Genomic DNA, 14,274 nt, shown 5'->3' on the forward strand with positions numbered 1-14,274 from the left:
GCTTTCCTGAACTTCAGGGTCTCTCTATAAAATAAAGGGGTTAAACAAATGAAAAGATCTCTCAATTTTTCTCCAATATGAAATCCTATGATTATATAATTAACTCTTGCTTACCTCCCCCCACCTTTTTCTTTCTTTCTTGTTACCACATGTAAAACAAGGAAAAGTCCAAGTTCAAAAAATGATTCCCATTTAAATAAATGTCTAAGAAAAGTCACAAAAATTATAAGGATTTTTCAGTTATACAAATCATCTAATTTTAATTTTTACATCTATATCTTTTTTAAAAAGAGGTATTAAATCACTAAAAAAAGATCTTCAGCGTCTGAGAAACTATATTAAAAACCACACTTCCAAATGTCCCTTTAAAATTCCAGATCAGGTTTAGGCAAAAAAACAAGCAATCATCATAAATCAGTGTTACATTCTTCCTTAAGTGGCAAAGACCCTTTAGAAAGCTTTCTATTCAGCACTGGAACTCATTCAGGTGGGGAGTACACAGGCATTAGATGCCAAATATCATCTGTTCTTAAGGCAGGTCAATAATTCTAAGGTCAGAAAATGAAAGTGTAACGTTGGTCAGATGTAGATTCTTATTTGAATTTATAAACACTTGTGTGCATACATATTAAGAATATATTTAGGGGCGGCTAGGTAGCACAGTGAATATAGCACCAGTCCTGGAGTCAGGAGGACCCGAGTTCAAATCTGGCCTCAGATACTTAACACAAAAACTAGCCGTGTGACCTTGGGCAAATCATTTAACCCCAACTGCCCTCTCAAAAAAAAAGCAAAAAAAAAAAAAAAGAATATACTTAGTTATGTCATCTAGACAGCAGAGTCAGCAGAGTTTCAAGACTATAATAAATGTTTTTAAAAATCAGGTCAAGGCACATGATACAAATCCTGGGTAAGTCTGCAGGTGTAGTAGAACGTCAGACTGAGTAGAATCTCAGACTGTTGTGAAAATCGATTACAGAATCCTTACAGGGAAATGTAGTCAATGACCTCATATGCAAAATTTTGCATATGCAAAGAAATTCTCACAACTGAATCCTAGGGTCGTAGTTAGCACTGGAGTGGACCTTTTAGTTCTCCTTCCCATTTTATGGATTAAGAAACTAAGGCTCAGAGACATAAAAGTGATCTGCCCCAGATCATGTAGGCAGCAGATGGACACATCTTGAGATTTGAATCTTGGTCCTAAAACTCCAATTATCAGCCACATTTTTGCACTGACATAAAGGTTACCCCTGTTCCCACTTCTATATCATCAAAAAAGAAGAATGAAGCCTAGGAAGTTGCCCTGGGAACAGACACACATTTCACTGTTATTTGTTCAATGTTGGGAAACTGATGCCAAGGGGCTAACTGTGTTCAAGTATTTAGACTATTGCCTATGAAAACAGGCAACTAAAGAAGGTCAGGTAAAAAAAGTTTAGTTCATCCATCAGGCCTTCAATTGGTTTTCTCCAATAATGTGAAGAAAATCAGTGGTGGTTTGCTATGTATCTCCTAATTTAAACAAAAGAAATTTATTTTGGAATAAATTTGGAAACACTCTGAAAATATAGTTGGCTTAATGAATCACTTCAGAAAATAATAACAGTAATAGCTAGAATTAATATAGCACTTTAAAGTTTGTAAAACACTTTATTGTGTGAGCTCACTCAATAATTTCAGCTAACAGTTTAAAAATTTAAAGTGTAAGCTAACTGAAGACATCTTAAGATTTTGGAAACATGTACTAGCACTAGTCTGGTACCCAAATGCAGAGAAGTGGAGAGGAGGGTACAGTTCCAAAAGCCCCTAACTTACAAATTAATGGTACAATAACAAATACCAATCTCATTTTAGAGAGTCCTGGGGTAGTAGACGGTCAAATAATCACTAAAATCATTTAGAAAATTCTTTTCATCATTACACCATCTTAAGAATCATAGATCTGGAGCTCTCACTTTATTTGGTATTACTTGGTTACTTGGAAGACCCCAAACTTTTTATCACAAGCTTGTATAAATAAAATACAAAGCACAATATAAACTAAGGGCAATGAGGGAGATGAACTAAACAAATTCAAAATTTAAAGTTAGTACATATAAGTGCAATTTAAGTCTTTTGACTGTCACTTTAGAACAAGGGCTCCCCCAAACTCCAGGTATGACTGCATTACCAAGTTTAACATACAGAGAATTCCTCAATCATGGTATTAAGATCCTGGACAGTCCCAATGCTCTAGTAATACATCAATGATAACTGTCATGTTTTTAATAAACCAAGAACTTTCCCTGATCTTTTCTTCTTCTGAATTTTCCTTCACATTCTCCTCTCTTTTTCTGTTTCCTAATGAATTCATATTGAATGCTTATTGCATAAGAAGTATGCTCTTATTGTTCAAGTTGCACGGTGACTGCTGTAAGCTTAATTGTTAAATTTTTAAATGCTAGCCACTATTAACTGGCAATCCTAGTTTTATTAAAAACTGTCTTTTACTGAAACATCTTCTTTCATAGGTACATTATTTATGAGTTGTAAGAAATAATCTTATGCCCAAAACACGAGAAGATATCACAAAAGACTACAGAATCAAACTTTTTTTGCCAATACAAAAATTTTTTCCTCTTAAAAAAACCACACTATTTGATTGCCACAGAGGAATTTAAGACACACACACACACACACACACATATAAGACACAGTCATAATGACACCTAAGAAGCCTTGGGTATTTACTTGGATTTTTAGATCATTCAAGAGAATCAGTTTGGGAAAGCATCTGGAAAAAAATATTTTGTAACTTAAAAAACAAAGAAACAAACCACCAAGGAAGCTCTTTGGTTTGGATAATCCAAATGTCTATCTAGTATAGATATAAAAGTTTCATTAGGTAAGCTACTACTTAGCTAAAAGTGCAGCTACACAACAAGCTTAGGAATCTAACGTTATTAAATTCTTAGTAAGTTTATAAAAAATATAGATCCTGAATTTCAGGATTGTTGTTCAGTTGTTTCACTCATGTTTGACTGTTCAAGACCCCATTTGGGATTTTCTTGGCAAAGATACTGGAATGGTTTGTCATTTCCTTCTCCAGCTCATTTTACAGATGAAGAAACTGAGGCAAGGAGGGTTAAGTGACTTCCTCAGGGTTATATAGCTGGTAGTTTCTGAGGCTAGATTTTAACTTGGGAAAATGACTTCCTGATTCTAGGCCAGGTACTCTATCCACTTCACCACCTAGCTGTCCTGGATTTCAGGCTTGGAAAGCATTTTATATTATCCAACTTGCAGTACAAAAATGGCTCACCAATATCTTTCTTCCTTTAACAGATGATGATCAAAACCTTGGAAAAAAAAAAACCCAGCTCCTATTTGGTCCTATGAAAACTAAATCTATACCTATATGTACAAAAATACTTATAGCAGTTCTTTTTGTGGTGGCTAAGAATTAGAAATGGAGGGGATGCCCATCAACTGAGGAATGAGTGAACAAGTTGTGTTATTTGAATGTAATGGAATACTACTGTTCTATAAGAAATAAGTAAGCAGATTTCAGAAAACCCTGGAAAAGCTTAAAGAAATTGATACTGAGTGAAGTGAGCAGAACGAAGAGAACGTTGTACATAATAAAAGCAATATTGTGCAGTGATCAATTATGATAGACTTAGCTCTTCTCAGCAATGCAATGATCCAAGACAACTTCCAGAAGACTCATCATGGGAAATGTCATCCACATCCAAAGAAATAACTATGGAGTCGGAATGCAGATCAAAGCATAGTTATCACTTTTTTTCTTTCTCATGGTTTTTCTCTTTTGTTCTGATATTTTTTTCACAACATGACTAATGAGAAAATATATTTAACATGATTATACATGTATAACCTATATCAGATTGCTTGCTGTCTTAGGGGAGAGAAAAATTAGAACTCAAAATCTTAGAAAAATGAATTTTGAAAACTATCTTTACATGTAATTGGAAAAAATAAGATACTAAGTACAAAGGAAAAATAAAGAAAACTAAACTTAAGGAGGTAATGTGAGGCAAAGGCCTACCAGAGTAATGAATGTGCAAGTCTGCATAAGTGACTTAACCTCTTAGTACTACAGTTAACCCTTTTTAAGGTTATAACAACTAGATGCTTTCACATTGGTCAGGGAGGTGGAGTCAGAATTCTCCATGTTCTCCATTGATACTTTCAGACACTCCCTTTGCCATCATCACTCCTTGTGATGGGAAATTATCATCCAATCTCCTTCTTTCTCAAAATCTGTCCTTGGTTCACAGTTCCTCTATTCTCTAAATTTTGCCTTTATAAGTAGAGCATTTCAGTATTTATGTGGATGTTTGCTCAAATAACCTAACCCCCTGTTCCCTAAACCTGCTCAACTCCTATGACATACTCCTCTACTCCAATTCAACAAGACAATCAATCAACAAGCATACATTAGATGCCTATTAAGTGCCAGACACTGACAGGAGCTAGGGATACAAAAAATAAAATAATCACTACACTAAAGGAATTTATATTTTAACAGTAGACAGGGCAAGAACATATACAAAAAGGATACTGAATAATTAGAAAAAAAATACAAGTTGGTTAAAGAGGAAGGGTACAAGCAGTTGGTGGAGTCAGGAAAGATCATACTGAAGGGAATGCTTCAGTTGTATTTTAAAGGAAGAAAGGTATTCTATGAGGTAGAGTTGAGGATAGGGTGTGTTTTAAATATGGGAGAAAGCCAGTGGAAAAGTTATGAGGATGGGAATCCAATGTGTGAAAGGAACAAAGAGAAGTCCAATTTAGTTAGATCTCAAGAGGGGGAGTAATGTCTACTGGAGTTGAAAAGATTGGTTGGGGCTAGTCAAAGGAAGTTATATTTTATCTTAAGAGGCAATAAGGAGCTACTGTAACTTATTAAGTAGGGGAAAGTCAGGAACACATACTTAAGGAAAATCACTGGCAGCTGTGTGGAGGATGGAGTGGAGAAAAAGAAACCAATCAGGAAGCTGCTGAATAATCTAGCTTGAAATAAGGTGGTTATTGGGTGAGTAAAGAGAAGGGATAGGAGGGGAAAGAAATTATGAAGTGCAACAAGATTTGGTAACTGATTGGAGACATATATATATATATATATATATACATACACACACAATACACATATGCATACATTACATATGTGTATGTATATATTGGGTATATAGGTTGAGGATGACACCTAGGAGACTGGAAGAACAGTACTTTACACAGAAATAGGGAAATTCATAAGACTGGGGTGGGGAGAAATATGGGAGAAAAGATGAGTTTGTTTTAGACATGTTGAGTTGTTTCTGGAACATTCAGTTTGAAATGCTCAACAGGTGGTGAATCAGCTCAGGTGACAGAATGGAGCAGGACACATAGATCTGTGGATCATCCACATATAGACAGAAGCTGGGAAGTCACTAGGAAACTGTAGAAAGGCAAGGCCCAGGAAACTTTAGAGAGAGGTGCATAAATTGGAGGCTGTAAGGGAAAGTTTAGGAGAGGTGAGATATAGGGAGACATGGAATGACATGAGGTTAAGGTTAGAGAGAAAAGAATTTTCGATTTAGGAGGTCCCAGAGTGTGGTTGAGGAGGAGTGGTAGAAGTCATGGGAATTAAGGAATTTTAAGAGTCGGGAGATTAGGGTATTTGAGGAACATCTTCATTTATGTTGAAGTTTCCTCATATAAAAGCGGGAGCTGGGAGAGAGAGGAATTCAGTGAGCCAGAGCTCAGCACCTGGTTCACTGAATTCTTCTCTTTCCCCACTCCTGTGAGCCAGGTGCTAAACTCCTTGAGAAAGAATGATCTGTGGGCTGATATACAACAGCCACTGTGATTTGGATAGGGTGCTTAATTTTGGTAGAGTAAACATCAAATGAGAAGCTGCTGCACAATGGCAGCAGAGGAAGAAGCTTGCCCTCACTCCTTTCCTGCTTGAAGAACTCTGAACTTCCTCTCTCTTCATGTTATCATTTCATACCTTATTCTTCCTAAACCTATCCTCCACCCTTCTCATAATCCACAATCCTTCTACCCCTCAGTATTCTTTTAGTCTTTGAGTTCCTCATTTCCAATCTCAACACTTTAGCCATTTCCACTTTGCTACCTAATCCTTAAACCACACATCCTGGATTGCTCCTTCCATACGCCTTTTTGTAGATCTGGAAAAGTAACACAATTGTGCTAACCTGGTCTGCTATAAATCTGTTACCTAACCTTAACTGAGACCTCAGTTGTCTTAAATTATCTTCAATAAGACAATTTTTCCTCTTTCCTAATTGATTCTCCCTACTGTGGCCTCTCTCCCTGTCAAGCAGCTCCCTGCCGCCCAGGCTGCTTCTCACTTGATCAGCAGACTGCCTTCTTTCTTCATCCCCTTTCACTAATCTTTGATCTACTGCTGACGTCAATACTCCTATTTTGACTTATCCTTTAAAAACCTTCATTATTTGCTACCATCCCCTCAAGCTACTGTCCTCTCCTTTTCTAACCAAATTCCTTGAAAAAGGTGTCCACATTAATTTCCACTTTCTCTCCTCTCATTCTTCACTCAACTTTTTTTTTTAAACTTGGTTTCCAACTTCTTTGCACAATTGATACTGCTCTAAAGTTACCAATGATCTTTCAATTCCCATATGATGGCCTTTCCCAATCATCATGATCTGTGTCATTTGACACTGTTGACCTACTCCTACTGGATTTTCATGACAGCTTTCTGCCTTGCTTCATTTCCTTTCTGACTGCTCCATCTCAGTTTCCTTTCCTGGATTACGTTAATTTACCCCAAGGTCTTCTCTACTCTCTAAATGGCTTTATTAGCTTATATACATTCAGATGCCTTTCAAATCTATATATCCAGTCTTACTCTCCTTCATGAGCTCCAGCTGTCTGTAAGTAATTTTGAACTGGATGTCCTGGAGGCATCTTAAATGTAACATGTCCAAAATACCTAACAAACTTCAAATAGTGCTAAATAAATGTTGGATGACCAGCTTCTTCAAGGATACCACTATTCCAATCCAGTTCTCCAGGTTCATAAACTCAAGTGTCATCCTTGATTTCTCACCCTCCCTCATTCCACATATCCAAATTGGTTGCCAAATCTTGGCAATTCTACCTCTACACCTTCTTTTGCATTTTCCCTTTACACAAGTTTTCACTACCTGTCACCTGAACTACTGCAACAGCCTCCTAACTGTTCCCCTTGCTTTGTCTTCCCCCACTCTAACCTACCAAAGTTGTCAATCTGTTTCCAAAATGCAGCTCTTACTTCAGACTTCAACAGTTCATTATTACTTCAAGCATTGCCTAAAAACTCCTAGATTTTTTTCTGTCTTAATATACACAGATCCCCTTCATGTAGAGCATGGTCCAGTCGAACTGGTCTTTTTACTGTTCCTTGTAAAAGACTCTCCATCTCTGAGGTCCATGTCTTTGCACTGGCTATTTCCCATGTATGCAATGCATTCCTTCCTTACTCTCTAGTTCAGATCATATCCTTCCTTCAATGTCTTTCTTAAGCCCCCCCCCCCCCATACTACTGCCTTCTTTGTATATTCCTATATATGCACATGCCTCCCCTGGTGAGTTTGAGGATATGGACTTACTTTTAATTTTCCTTTGTGATGGTCTGGGAGAGTGAGTTTCCCAAATCAATGAAATCTTATATCTCATTAAAAAAAAAAACTACTGGGGCTCCCATTATCTATACAAATCACTATTTTTGTTAGAAAATACCACTTGTCTGTGGTAAAGTGAAAATAGTAAAAAAAAAAAATAAAGATGCAAAGGAAGAGTGTCCCCTTATGTCATTTCTCAGTAGGTATCAAACTATTTTGAAGTTTAAAATAATGGTAAAAAAATGCTAATGATTTTCTATCACTAATATTTTTTTAAATTACAGAAAAAAACTATTTAAGAGAATATCAACTCTATTTTGACTGAATACATTTTATGCTATTTCATTCCACTGATATCACATTCTTTTACTACTCTGGATATCAGATTTCATCATCAGGGTAAACAGACTTCAGGTTGCCCACCTTAATAAGTACTTGAATTCACGCAAAAGGCTTCAAAGAAGCTCCAAGTGCTTCACATTTATCATCCATAATTTCATTTGTCAAAGATACAGATTAATGATGTGATTAAAGGCAGAATTAATATAATAGTCTTTAAAGTTGTATGTTGAGGTATTTCTTTATCTCATTAAGCCAAGCTAAGGCATAGTAATTGTTAAAACTATTTGTCTTAGGCAACTGATTAGAGATAAACTGAGCAGATCTCCAATTCCTACTCTACAGATTTCATTTGAAGCAATCTCTTGCACTCCCTTACAGTTTTCACCTACTGAAGGAGAAGTGAAAAACAAGAATATTTATTCCCACAAGGAACTTTTAGTCTTCTTGGTTATTAAAGGCTCTGGTTTGAGGTTTTTTTGGTAGCTTTTTCATACCATAATATCTAGCTGATTTAAATCAGCTTATCTATGACTACTTATAAATAACTCTTCCCACAAATAAGAAAAGCAGCTTAACCTGGAGAGGACTGAGGATTGGCCTTGGAGTCAGGAAGACATGAGTTCAAATACTACCTCTGATACAAACTAAGTCTGTGATTTAACCTCTAAATGCTCCCAAGAAATTCTCTAAGGTTGTGTATTAAAGAACTGTCAATCAGTATCAGTGAAGACTTCAATAAAGGTAATTCTCCATAATGATTAACTCCTGACCAATAAGAAAGAAAAAAAGCACTGTAATTCTAAATAGCAAACTTCAGATTCACCTTTAAGCTAAACACTGAATAAGAAAATGATACAAATAACAAAATATGCTCAATACTTTCTTCCACATATTTCAATTTCAAGTGAAAGCCAATTCAAGTTATCCAGGTTTTTCCTTAGGACAAAAGTTATAAAAATCAATGATAATATCTTTCATATTTAAATAAGTGTTCTATACAAAACTAAACAATCATAAATACACACACATTATGCAATTGCCTGTTTATTATTTAGTGGCACCATTTTTTTTTTTGGCAAAGTATAAATTATTTCTAAGTCCCATTCCCATATACAATCTGTAACCATTCACAGGGCTTAATGCAATTCTTCAGTAGAGTCCAAACAGAAAGTACATCTTAAAGAGTTAGAAACTAAATTCACACATTTTCTTTGGGACCACAAACTGGTACACAGTACAAAATATACATTTATTGAACTTATTGTAAACACACTTTGGATCACATAAACTGCAAATAGTGGGCAATCACTGTGGAGAATATTATACATTGTATTTAAGGAAAAATAGCTCTGCTTTTGTATATTTCTCAAAATTATAAATTTTATAATGAAGCTAAGTATTTTGCAAACATGCTTTGTAAGCTTACATGTCTTCATTCGTAATATTAATACAAATTAAAGGGGAAAAATTACATTTTCAGAAAAAAAATTTGATTATGCTAGGAGTTAAAACAATCAGCATTCATGGCACTACAAATGAGATGTGTTTTCTCCAATGAAGATACTGAGTTCATAAAAGTGCATCAGGTGAGAGAACAGTGATTTGCTCTACTTCAAAATGCATACAAAATGGGTCTTCTACTAATTAGAGACGGGTCCAAAATTAATCAAAACATCCTAATTAATGACAAAAAAATTCAAATTTCAGTTAATAGTCAAATCTCCTTTTTATTGGACATATATTTTAGAAGAAATGTCATTAATCCTGGGCTGGTGATTGGAAATGTTGGACTGAATTATTAATTTCTTTTCTATTAGTACTGAAATCTATCACACCTTGAAATCTTAGATGGCCCAAATATATGCATAATATTTAACGGATTCTAACACCAGCAATGAATACCAGAAATCTAGTCTCCTAATATTCAAGGGTTAAAAGAACAAATCAGTGAACCTCTGACAATAAATTATGTATAATAAAGTATGCTTAGCAAGCACTATATTATGTGTGTCTTATTTGGGTCAGTGTTTCTACTATAAATCTTTTTTTTTTAACTCCACTTAATCTTCTGTCAGTTAAGTTTCCAGAGCCAAATCTTCTTAGAAAAGGATTATATTCCTCAAAGATAAAAAAAAAAAGATTAGTCCTAACAATATCATTTCCCTTCACCTTTCAACACTTATGACACAAAATTTTTAAAAGCTATAGGGTATATTCTGCTTTGCAGAACAAAGCCCAGACATTAGTTATTTTGAGAAAGAAACTCTGCATTTCAGACTTTTGCTAAATTCTTGCCTCCAAGCACTTCTGTCTAATCCCCCAAACTTAAACAAACTTTCCTAAAGTTAACTGAGTTCATCTTGTGTTCTGATCATTGGTGTGTGTGTGTGTGTGTGTGTGTGTGTGTGTGTGTGTGTGTGTGTGTGTGTACAGCAGTACAATAACCACTATATAAATATACTATGCATATGGCATTTTTGGCACTCACCGATTACACCTGCAATTACTGAATAAGGAAGGTAGGTTCAGAGCCAACTATATATACAACTTTAAGTTGCTTCAAAAAGTACTACACATATTTGCAAATATGTTATTAAATAGTAACTTCTTAGATGATCAAAAGGTTCTGTGTACAAAAGAACAAAAAGGCTCTACACAGTTTTTCTAAATTTTAAAGTTGATGAGAAAGTAATCAGCAGAAAAATTTAAATGGATTATTAATGGGTTTTGGTGCAGTGATAATGTGAAAAATAAAGCGTTTTATAGTAAACACTGCTTTTAGATGAGTTCAGAAAAAAATATAAATAGTGACAGCAATATAATTCTTTTAAAAGTTATTTCCATGTTGGTGGAGCAATAACTTTTATCACTAATCGTGCAGCAATAAGTGATATTGAAGTTAAGGTTGGCTTTTCCTGGCATGAAGCAACAGCATTAATGATTCACAGTGGGACCAGACCCCCAAACCCATACCTTCTAAAATAATTAAGACCCACTCTTTTCATCCCCTCTCCTCCTAACATCCCCAGTTACTTCTTTCTTTATTTTAATCCTATTTTAACATATCATTCAATAAGAGGCAGCACGGTGCCATTATTGGATAGTGGGCTGGTCTTGGAGTCAGGAAGATCCCAATTGAATGCCTGTCTTTTTAACACAAACTAGCAGTAAAAAGGACAATGAACAAATTATGTAGCCTATCAAAGACTCTAAGCAACCTACCTAAGACTATAAAAGTTGCAGAGGAGTCTGTAACAGTGGAGGCACATGGAGAGTTGATTCTGACCTTAATCCCTCAAAGTTATTAGGCATTCAGACACCTTTAAACATGCCCTCTCTCACTATGATGAGGCTAAACATCAACCATTCTTAGCCAAACAAACTAAATTGGCTTGTTTCAGTATGATAATAAAGTGAAAGGAAGAAAAACTAGAGAAAATAAGGATGAGGCATTTTATGTAGGACCAGGGAAAACACTGTTGTTTCTTTGCTACGTACCCATCAAACTAATCAAACAGGCCATTTCTTTTTCTTCTTCTCAGCTATGAAATAAAAATGTAAGTGGCCAATGCAGTTTCATTGTCAGCTAAAATTATCCTAATGAATACTTTCATCTAAGCATTTGTTAGAAATTTCATGGGGCCATGAGCAAACAGCTTAAAATAGCAAGTAGGTAAAAGGGAAAGAATATGGTTACGCCAAAGTCAATAAAAAAGGAAAATGCCCACTTGACAGTGAAATAGAAAAGGGCAAATTCCATTTTATTTCTTTATTATTCAGAATAATTGAGAATTACTTGCAGTTTAATAAATAACAGTTTTTCCTCCTTAATAAACCACACCTATAAATTTGGAAGATGTTTTTAAAAAACACACCTATTTTTAGCTCTCTCAAATGTTTATTTGATGTTTATTTTTAAAAAGGGTCTCAATTTAAAAAACACAAATGAATGGCATATATTGTGTTGGCATATAAATAAAAGACACAAAGGGGAATCAGATATCCAAAATTTCACATTATTAACTATTAAAATAAAATTTTATGGATAAAGAAAACCATGAAATTTCCCAGTAACTAAAGGAAAATAAATCCACTAGAAATTTGGAACACTGTTATTTAACTAAAAATGGTCTTTTCCCTTGCAATGTTTGCAAATTCATACTGTCAGAAGGTTATTGGGACCTTTCAAAGCATAAAACTATGCAACCTGAAATAGTTTTTATATTCTGATATATTTACATGAAAACTTTTGTACAAATACCATATTCTATAGTAATACTGTACAACTAGAAATCAAAATATTAGATCCTTAAACTTCTAATTTAACCTTTCCATTGAGTCTTAAAGAATGAAACAATTTTTCAATAGCACAATAGGGCAAAATATTGAATTCCTAAATAAATATGTTTAATAATTAGAGGAAGTAAAATTACAATTAAGCCACAAATAGCCACTTTTCTGAAAAGGAACAGAATACTGACATTGAGCTGCTAATTAATGATGGGACTGGCTGTAGGCAACATTTGTGACAGAACCAAAAATAAAGCTCAAACCTAATATTTCTAGGGCCTAAGTGATTCATGGTTTTCTTCCTGAAAGACTCATGGTTTACTTCCTGCTATATCTTTAGTTAAATCTATAGCATATAGAGAAAAAGCTTAATCCTTCACACACCAAATTTCAGATCCCTATGCTAAGCACAGACTTTTTTCTAAAAAACAAAATTCCAATTTGAAGGATAGGAAAAAGGGCAGGAAGGAAGGATGAAGGGCAAAAGATATCATTTTTATGGCTTAATTTGATTGGCATGTAGCACTAAGCCACACAAAAAAACTAAATTTCTCTACTACACTGAAAGCTTCTTTAGGTAAGGGCCTGTTTGAATCCTCCACGGTGCCCAGCACATACAAGGAGCTCAATAAATATTAACTGGGAAGCTATGTTAGCAGATAGAGTACAAAATACCACCAAAGGGATTGTATTATAGGAATGAAACCACTTGTAATTCAAAATGCCTTAATTATATACATTCATTTCTTTTTTTTAAATCCTGATTTTTTTTTTTAAAGCAATTGGGGTTAACTAACTTGCTCAAGGTTACACCACCAGGTGTTTCTGGGTGTGGTGCTAAGTATCTGAGCCCAGATTTGATCCCCAGGTCATCCCGACACTGGGGCCACCTAGCCACCCCTAAGCAAAATGGGGTTAAGTAACTTGCTGAAGGTTACACCGCCAGGTGTTTCTGGGTGGGTGCTAAGTGTCTGAGCCTGGAGATTTTTTTTTAACCTATGTGAAATCAGGAAATAAAATCAGCAATTTCTGTAGTGGTTCTCAATTTATAACAAGAGCAGGTCAACACAATATTTTATAACTAAAATAAAAGTTTCATTTAATAAATCTTTAATGCTGAGTTGATAAAATAAAGAATATATTGATTTCTAAAAGTCAACGTTAATATTGAAAACTGCTTAGAACATTAAACAGCTACCTATTAAAAGGTACATGTCCCCAAAGTAACCATTAAGACATTTTATCTGGCTGACAGAACTTACAAAAATTGACAAACCAGTGAAGCTAAGTTGGGTAAAGGAAACATATATATATATATATATGGTTTACGAAAGTGGATTTGTATACAACACGCCATTTCCTTCTTAAATAGGTAAACTGGGTCCATTCTATCAGAACAATTAAATCAAAGTACATTTGGAATACCACATTACAACACTGTTACCACACAAGAATTTTCCCCAAAAGGGAAACAGCACATGACACTTCAAAAATATGTGGCACAGCCCCTGAGGTGCTAAAGTTTTTAGCACAACAACAAAAATTGAATAGGTACAATAAATAAAATACACAACAAAGGTGAAAAAAAGCGCCTTTTAAAAGTATGGTTAATATTTGTTTCAGGGAATAATAAAAACATATAGTCCATTGCTCTAATAAGGTATACATACTCACTGCATGTATTTTCTTAATCAAAATTAGTACCTAGCACGGCAGTGTTTATTCACAGATAATATATTCAGTGTTCTGAGACCACAGTTAAGTACTGAATTACAAAGCCAGAATAAATTATTTTAGATATTTCTTTCACCTTCAGCCCTGGGTGAAATACTGGAAACTGTAACAGTAGAATGTTTTTATGTACTCATTCTTTAGATAGGGCCTCTCAAAATGGTTTTTAAATAAATTTCATTATGATACACTGTGTGATTATGATTTGAAATAATATATATGATTTGAAATTTCTGCCACAATTCTATCTGTGATTTAAGATTTTACAACT

The sequence above is a fragment of the Petaurus breviceps genome, unplaced genomic scaffold (genome assembly GCF_028583685.1).
Source record: "Petaurus breviceps papuanus isolate PSGF00001 unplaced genomic scaffold, PetGlider_PUasm1.0 189, whole genome shotgun sequence".
Taxonomy (NCBI): domain Eukaryota; kingdom Metazoa; phylum Chordata; class Mammalia; order Diprotodontia; family Petauridae; genus Petaurus; species Petaurus breviceps.